The sequence below is a fragment of the Daktulosphaira vitifoliae genome, unplaced genomic scaffold (assembly GCF_025091365.1).
Source record: "Daktulosphaira vitifoliae isolate Bord-2020 unplaced genomic scaffold, ASM2509136v1 Scaffold_5, whole genome shotgun sequence".
NCBI classification, from domain to species: domain Eukaryota; kingdom Metazoa; phylum Arthropoda; class Insecta; order Hemiptera; family Phylloxeridae; genus Daktulosphaira; species Daktulosphaira vitifoliae.
Window position 1 is genome coordinate 5,352,096 of NW_026099576.1, and position 10,034 is coordinate 5,362,129.

At 27.5% G+C, this 10,034-nt stretch overlaps 1 long non-coding RNA gene across 1 annotated transcript; it reads right to left on the reverse strand.

The window, feature by feature from the left end:
• Positions 1–2,672: 2,672 nt before the first annotated feature.
• On the reverse strand, positions 2,673–10,034 carry LOC126907140 (uncharacterized). The gene is made up of 3 exons (XR_007704434.1): positions 9,816–10,034; positions 7,834–8,076; positions 2,673–2,818 (listed from the first exon to the last, which is right to left on the reverse strand). It is a non-coding gene; the product is annotated as an uncharacterized LOC126907140 (long non-coding RNA).

Consider the following 10,034-nt stretch of genomic DNA (forward strand, 5'->3'; position numbering starts at 1 on the left):
ATCACTCACCTAGGCCGGCGGCCGTCTCGGGCACATCTCGCTGATGGTCACGCCCATCGTAACGCACATTGGACGGACGCCGGTATCCGCCTACCGTCCCCACCACCATAACGGCGGCCGTCCCGTGCATTTGGCCGTCGGCGTACACCTCGCGCCGCCGCCGTGTTAATCAATTACTACTCAACCGAACTCGATTTTAATGCTTTGTTATTATGATGTTCGTTCGTTACGGTTAACAGGGGTTTGCGTGTGTCCTCGCGCCGGGCCACGCCTCTCCCCTCTTGGTGTCGTTCCAGGGTAACGGATGAGAGGGAGGCGAAAAATATTGTAAAATAAAAAAATACTCTGAACACATAAAGTACATACGCGTCCAATTATTATTATTTCCTTCCGAGTACAACCCGACCAACGTCAATAAATGTATAAGCATTTTCATGAATCATCAAATTAGACAAATCGCTTCATAAAACTACAATCTACAATTAATGGATAGGTAAACAATTCCTGTGTACAACTCCCAAATAATATTTCAATGTAGCAATTTAAAATTGCTAAAATCTCAGCCTGTGCGTATCCTTGATTTTCTTCATGTTATTTGTTGTGGCTACGAGAAAACCCCACTGCAAAACCAACTCGCTGAAGAACATATTATAGGCTGTAGCAATTAATTCAGAAGTTAGTATTATACCGCCACTGTCAACGAGAATGACTGTGCGAACGGTAACAATAGAATAAGATAATAAAACGCATTATGGGAACGTTGAAATTACCTCCTGCAACTCCTACCCCGGCCGTTGTGGTCGCCGGAGTATTACGTGGATTTATCACAAACAACAAGCATTGTTAATGCTTTCGGTCGACAACCGTACCCATTGCTACTGCGTTACCGCCCAATAATTTATCATTACGCATACGACATCGTATCAAAAATATATTATTATATCTTTACCAAGTCAAAATCAAAAGTTATTAAGAGATTGTGAACTACAAAATACACTCCTCGTTTAGGCCGACAAGGGGCGTACGTGATAGCATCATTATCGCATTCGTATCACATCCATTATCATTAAGAAAACATTCAATACAAACATCTACCCCTCAGCAATGCTAAACTAATTTGTTCGAAAGGTCTTAAATGTTGTGAAATAACATTTTACATGTAATTTTGTAGCTAAAAAATGAACATCGACATTTATTTATGATATTTTAATACAATAATAATAATAATGTCAATGAATAACTATACATAAAAATGCGATGAAAAATATTTAATATTGACATTTTTTTTTTCAATCAAAATAAGATAGGAAAAATAATTAAGGAAAACAATAATTTTTTGAAGACATAAAAAGACGTGTTCGTGACTACTATGAAATGACCAAGTGTACTATGGAACGTGATCATAAAATAAAAATACTATCGAATTCTTTAATTACAGAAACAAATAAGAATATGACAGCTGTTGAGATAACACACTATAGATATACACCACTGGTCTAATATAGTGAAGGATATGCGTGTCATATCAAATAATATAAATTTGTTGTATAGTGAAAATATATATATAACTATGTCACTGTTTTACACCGGTTATGGATAACAAAAATATTTCGTAATACTTAACAGTAAAAATAGGACAGACATAGCTATACTTCAGATGATAATCAAATGTAAATTTAATCAGACAATATACTTATCTACATTGAGTAGTACAGTCAATAAAAACTTTATTTAATTAACTGATCGCCATTTTATTAAGGGTGCGCAAGTACAACCCCACAATTGCGCCACTGAATTAAAATGAAACTGCAAAATGTTGTACTTTTTTATAAAGATATAATTAACTTTAGTGCTATACAATTTTTTACGTTTCATGGATTCATTTACATATAAGTAGTTTCCTTTTAAAAAGTTTTACAGCTGATCGGTTTATCATAAACCGCTCGAATACTTTCAATATAAATACAACATCAAAAAAAAAATGTTGATTTCTGTTAATAATTCTTATAGTCTTAATATTTTTGATTTTATAGCTATTAATTACTTTTTATAATCATCACTTATAACTTAAAGGGATCTAAGCTGTATATTTTTTTAACGGGACCATATATTAACTAGACTAAAAATATAAAATAAACTAATTAAGAAAATGAGACTGATCGATAACATCTTTTGAATCAGTATTTTTGAAGTTATTAACAATTTAAATTAACAACTGGAAGTGAGAATTGGGTGTTGCTATTTTTATCATTAGTCATCTTCGCCCAAATAAATATAAAAATGTGGATAACTTCCAAAGGACTAGTTGAACATTTTTTATCGACCTGTCATTTTTTTAATAAGATTATTGTCTTTATTATAAACTGGTTAACTTTAACTGCATGAATTAGAAATTCGACCTTTAAAATATTGTGTTTTAGAACAAGTCCAATAGTCACTCATTTAACATGAAATTTAAAGCCACTTTTGTAAGCATATAAATTAATATATACAGTTAAGTGTTAAATATGTACTTCCATGTAAAAAAATTAATTGACACTCCCTTAAGTTTTAAAAGATGATTCTAAAAAGTAATTATTAGCTGATAAATAAAAAATTAAGCTAAAAAAAATCAATTTTTCCTATATTTTATTTATTTTGAAAGTAATCAATATTTTATCATTTGTATAAAGAAATAATTTACAAAATACTGTGGTTTCGTTTTTAAATTAAATAAACACATTTTTAAATATTTTTGGTATTTTTATTTTGAAATTACATTTTTTTCCATCAATATATTTTTTTTCTAAATATATCTTGTCTTTCAGAGAATTCAAAACTGAAATAAAGATTTCATTTAATTAATTTAAAAACATTAAATAGATCAAACAAAATAATTATTGAATAAAATATGTATTAAAGAGTTAAAATAGAAAAGGACTTAACATTTTTAAATTTCATATTATGACTGCCAATAACTGTTTTGTAACATTCAAACGTAAAGTATTTATTATGTAATTTGCTAAGTATTATTAATACAGACATGTATAGATATCATTATAATTCAGATTTAAGTGTATAACTAAGAATCAGAGCTTGAAACTGTTAAAAAAAAAATGGTTTAATCGAATCTGGTAATACCCGAATTTTACTTAAAATCTATAAACGGTATCGGCATAAGTTTATCGGTTTTGTAAAAAGTTATAGTCAACTATTGTTTCTTTATGAAATAAAAAAATAAATCGACCACTTTGTATACGTATAACTCTTTTTGATATGGTATACCTTCGTTATGACAATTTTTAACTTAAAATATATTGAATCAACTACCTCTTTAATAAAAAATTAAAAATTCACCATAGAACTACAAATATTTTTGGATTTGATGCAAAGCTAAGAAGGTATAATGTTAACTATTAATTTTAAAACTAATTTTGTACTTGACCATTATTCTATTTGTCAATCCAAAATTTATAAGTAAATTGTTTCTTTGCTGTTTTTTTTTTAAATACAGAAAATAATACATGTAACTGTTTTATACTTTAGTAAAATAAAATTGTAATTTAACGATCATTGATTTTTTACTATTTGGTATATTATATAAAAGATATTTTGATTACATTTAAAAAAAAAATGTTTTTTTTTTATTGTTTGTTATTAAACAAGAACGCGTTATTGAATTTTAAAAAAATAAGGGTACAGTTAGAAAATTTGCTAAAATATTCAAGATGAAAAAATTCAATAGATTTGAGCCATTATATTTATCGCGAGAAATTATATAAACTAGAAAATTTAATTAAAACACACACTCTACCACAAAGAAGTAGTGGAAGATAAGACAAATTGTCACCCTTAAGCTGAATTTCATAAAAGAAAGTATTCAACTTAATAATTTGAAATTAATTAATATTAATTATTTTGAGGATTATTAATTAAGTAGAAAAAAAAGTCAAATTCGTCATCTTGCCCATTGTATGGAGCAAATTGAATACTTTAGCTTAATTTATATAATACTAAAAAATGTATTATATATGTATTTACTAATGGAGAGGGAGCATCTTTGCCCAATTTTTTTCAATTACGGGCTTTATTTATTAAAAAATGAATTATTTAATTATTGTATTAAAAATAATAATAACATAATATAGTTATAACGGATTATCCTAGAGCGAAAGAATAAAATGTCGTTTAATACGCAATTTTTATTTTGTTAAAAAATTAGAATAAAAACATTTTTAATCCATGTGAAGGACCTTTCTAGGTTCTTTATCACTCGTGTCTCTCGTTATCAGCCGTCTACCTATTAATCGATGGTCATCGCTTATTTCCCCGCCCTCCACCAGAGCCAAGTCGACTATCAGTTGTTGATTGTTACCTTCCGGCGGTCATATAACCGATTGAGTTTTTCTGACGCAAAGAAAGGTCAGGTTATAAAGGTCGTTGCGCTTCCGACTTTTCTGTTATTTGGTTTTTTGTTCCGACGATCATCGTGTATCTTACATTGAAAACGCCCTAATGTTGTACTGTTATATGTTTTTGATTGTGTCGATTCTATTGTTTTGTGACTATTGTTAAAAACGGGCTATAATTTTACGTAATAAGATATGTGTTGTCTACGTCCACCATACCAACACCTTTGGTAATTTTTTTACATGCCATCTTTCTCTTTTAAATAAACACCTCGACATTGTTTGTGTTAGGCAAGTTACAAAAATTTAACACCCGTACATCATTATTCTGTAATTTGGTTAAATGAATATAATCAATTAATCATTGTGTTTAAAAATAATAAAGACACACTATACAGAATGATCTGCGAATCATTAACTACTCAATTACTCGTAGAATAATAAAAATTTTAAGAATTTTTTTTTTTGTATTTTTCAGTTACATATTAAAATTTCAATCCAGTAATGTAATACCATATATTATTGTAGTAATCAGTATAAAAATGTTGTAACGTTAATTTTGAATTGTGTAAAATATTATCCAGTAATAACGTTTGAAAACTATATTAAAAATTTAGTTAGTTTCAAATTGCTAAGATTTAAAAATTTAAAGCAGTTTATTACAATACGACAAGTGTTTTATCATAAAAGTGTAATCTTATTATTTGTAAATGTACATGAGAATAAAAACTGGTTAATTAACACTTTGTCTATTTATACTTTTATAAAAACTTCAGTCGTAATTATTAATAATTAAACTTGACATTTTTTCATTAAAACTTGTCAAGTTAATATTTTTTGTGATTATGTACACAAAAGCAAATCCGCTTAAAAAAAACAGATCAGTTAGTTGAGTTACTTAAGTATTCAGGAAGAAAAAATTTAAATGATGTGATTTTTATTAAGTATTGCGATAAAAGTTATTATCCTGATGTTCTAATTCAACCACATGTATCACACAATGCGTGTAATCGAAAAATACGAACATTGGATGCACAAATTGTTTAAAAAATCTACGCTTCGTTATTAACAACATCTTACGAAAATGTAAAAAAAAAAATTAGAGTACTTCATAAATAGATATTATTGTATCGTAGAATTGATAAAAATAATAACTATTAATTTTGTTCTATATGTGAAATTAATGATAGAATAGATAGATTTCTTAGACCTCCTACACATGACTCCATAGGCTTTCAGTAAAAAATAATACTTCAACATAAGTCTTATAAGGAATGAACCAAAAATTTACGTAATAATTGATAATTTCAGAAGTATATGTAACTAAAAAAATTAACAAAAATATTTCTTAAAATATTCTTACTTTGTATATAATTGAGCAGGTTATTAAACATATAATATAAACGTATTATTCTGCATAATGTATCATTTTATTTATTATGTTTTTAGGGAGTTCTTACATCATTTCAAAATTTCAATTAATTATAATAATAAATATTATATTGAAGTAAAGAAGTAAATATAATAAGAAAATAAATTCCATGAATACCAAAACAATGCTTATAAGCAAAATGTACTCAGATCTAAATCTGAATATCTTAATATTCAAATAAACAATGCACGATTACAAACACGTCCGAGAATTCTGCTACCTTGGAAGTATCATAACTCCCAACAACAAATTAACAGAGGACGCCAGAAAAAAATAGCATTGGCAAAGCAAGCATTCCAAAACAAGAATCAGCTTCTCACCAAAAAACATATGAGCATTGACATACGTAAAAGATTCATTAAAACATTTGTCTGGAGTGTGCTTTCATATGGCAGTGAAACATAGACAATTGACAGAAAGAAAAAAGCAAACTAGAAGCATTAGGGATATGGATATGGGAAAAACTGACAAAGGCAAAATGGATAGACAAGAAAAGAAATGAGCAAGTTCTAGAAGAAGTACGAGAAAAAAGACGGCTAATAAAGGTGATTGAATAAAAAAAAAATAAATCTAATCATCCGACACAATGACTTTTTAATCAGCATCTTCTAAGGAAAAATAACTGGGAAGAAACCAAGAGTACGCCCAAGGAAACAATATATTGAACATATCCTGTAAGTCATAAACTGTGCGTCTTTTATTTCACTAAAGAATTTGGCGTCATACAGAGAGAAGTGGCTTCAACGACAAGGCAATGTCTTTAATAGATGATGATGTCAAAAAAAAATACAAAATCACAAGACCAATAACTTTTTAGTCTTACGTCGAAACTAAATCAAAAAATTGTATGAAATCTACTCAATTATATTATAAAAATTGATTATAATTAAAAAAATCCAATATAATATTTATGTGAAAAAGTGCAAATTAAGAGTGACCATTAGGAATTGAACTCTTTATCCTCAGTGATTGTATAACACGCGTTCCCAATTCGGTAATCGTACAATACACATCCAGGACAATGAGAAATTTAAGTTATATCAAATTTTTAAAAACGTTTTTATCGACATAGCAGGTAGAAACTGCAAAATATTCAAAATAAGTTTAATTTGATATTATATTATCACTTGCAATATTAGAATATAGTATTACGTTATAGTTTGGACATGTATGTCACAATTATTAAAAATAATAATTAATATATAATGAATATTCAAGGTCACCAAAACAAAATTCCTTTATTTAAAATAAAATATAACTAGCTTATTATAGAATAAAAACTACTTATCATACAGATTTTTAAATTACGCTTACGCGCAAGCATATTCAACCATTGTAATTAACCAATTAAATTAAAAAGCATCTGCTTCCAAAATCATACTAGAGATCGCCTATAACAACATGTCTTAACGAAAATGTTTTACACTACTTAGTAACTGGAACGAAATGTAATGTAAGTTATTTTATGTCTAGCGTAACTGTAGTATCACATTTAATACATGTAATTATTAATACATACTTAATATACTTAATTAGTATACTTAATAAAAATATATCACCAAATACAATGTTTTCCCATGGATAAGAAGAATAAAAAAATAATACCCTTACACAAAAATTAACTACCCTCTTACGCATTCCATAAAACAACCAAGTAAAAGATTCATAATATTAACTAATCAAATACAACAAAAAAAATCTTAAGAATCTCACCAGATATCGCTAATCCAGTTTTTCGGTCTATTAAAAGCAAAATTCTTTCCTAAAAGAAGAGAGGTCATAGTCAATATTCACAAACATGATCTCTGCGTCAGTATATGTAAATGTTTTGTCCCGAAGACTTAGTTCTTCTTTTATTTATACACTACCTTATTTAAGTGAACATATTTTTTTAACGATTCAAAATACTTTAAGCCAAAAAAAAACATAGTGGTATTTGATTCAATTATTTTTTTTATATACCTTAACATACTTTTAAAAAAGTACACGATTAAATTGCGATGTGTATATTACCTATTGAAGGGCCATAACCTGACTAGACAGAGTACTAGCATTATAATATCACAATCAAAGTTTTTATTAAACATAAGAGTTCTCCAAAGTGCCTCTCCACTTGTCAACTAGCCAGTGTGATCTCTGCAACAGTTCGGGCAGTCGGAGTGTAAGACACTAGAATAATCTATTATGCAAAGAACTGAAATTGAGCTCCCATCTACCCTAGGTCATTCAATGGATGACTGAAAAGACGCAAAACACCTGGAAATAGTTTATTGAACAGACCAGTTATGATATTTAAAATCTCTTTATTTGTATTACAAATTATTAAATTACAAATGTGTTAGTATACAATACTACACATAAGGTCAAATAGTATATCACATAAATATACAAGTAGGGTTTACATGAGGTACCAAAAGAATAATAGACTCGATTTTGACCTTGAGTAGATTTAATAGAGAGCTGTACAAAGGAAATAGTTACACGCGAGTAAATATTCTAATAAAAATCGCGTAGATACAAGTGTGTACACAATTGCATAAATATCGCTAATAGTTACATCATTTATATGATTCATCGTTATTGAATATTTGTCTTACCAGTATAGCGACGTAACACCAGAAAAATTAGAGATAAATGGAAAAATGTATTTATATAAAAAATCCATTATAGTACCTTCAACGAACGATCTTTAGTAATAAACAATTCATATGAGGAAGGTCGTGGGAAATGAACTGATTAAAATAATTGTATAAAAAAATACAATATTTACAACTCATATAAATTTGTATGTACATTTTTGTGTAGCAGCTACATAAATAATTTTGTTATTATATTTTACTATATTAATTATTGTCAAAGGTATAAAAAATTATATATAAAAATATTAATATCTTGAGATTCATATCTAAGAATTCATAGTATGCCAATAAAGTAAAAAACCCAGCACAGGGGGGTCGCGGCACAGTAGTGACGTGGCATAGTTGGATCAAGTATAATGATATCTCACAGTGATTAAAATCACTAGAAAAAAAAACGCTTCGATGCAAATCTTTAGATAGTGTTCAATTTTAAAAAATTGGTGGATTATTCCAAAAGCTACATGATCTGCTATTTTCTTATTAATATCCTGAATGAAAAAGGAATTATTAAAAAATATTATTTCTCATAAAAAATTATGTTGATCCATACACTTTTCAATAAGTTATAGCATTATAAAGTTAAAAATGTAAAAAATAAAATTGAGAATTTTTTTTTCATAATAAAGTACATTATATTATCTTTAATTTAATATATATATAAAAGTGTCAGACCTTCCGGAACATTTCAAAAGTTAATCTTTTGTAAAAAAGTTGTTATTTTAAATCCCCCCCTGTGGGCAGATAAAGGGTCAGATTTACAAAAAAAAATATACCAAATGATAGGTAAAGACATCAAGCATCAATAAAAATAATTATATTGATTTGTTCATTTTTGAAAAAGTTATGGCAGATTTTAGTAAAAAAAATTGAAAAAATTTCGAAAATTAGCGATTTTTAAATTTGTAATTTTTTTGGAGGTTTCCCTCATTTACGGGGAACGAGGGAAATTTTTTCAATTTTGAAGGGTAATGTCTTCGACTAGATATAATTTGTGATCTTTTGACATATCGTTGAAAGAAATCGGTCCAGTGAGAGCTGAGAAAAAGTAGTGATAGAGACACAAAAAAAATAAACACATCATGGTAAAATTAATATTTTCTCAGCTTCGCATGGAAGCTAATATGCTATACTTTTAATATGATAATACTTTTATAAATACATTTTGTATAGATAAATCTTCGTTTTACGAATAATTGTTCAAATAATTAATATAAAATCTATAATAGAAAACTTATGTGATAATACAAATTTAAATATAAAAATATAAGTTGATAAAAGGCTAAAATGTATGTTGAAAAGTGTATAATTAAAACGTTTTGTGTATATAAAATGAAAATAATAATGATAATGAATTACCTCATTAGTTTTCGTGACAGCTGAATTAGGCGTATATAAATTTATTATTTTAAGGCTAACGACTCTATTTCCCATAAAACAATAATTATGTAAAGAACATCATTTTTATTGTTTCTTAAATGTTGTATATTATTTCATTTGCCAGTTTTTAATTACTTTTTAAATTCATCTTTTATACCTTATAAGGGTGTCAATATTATTTTTTTAAATGAAATCACA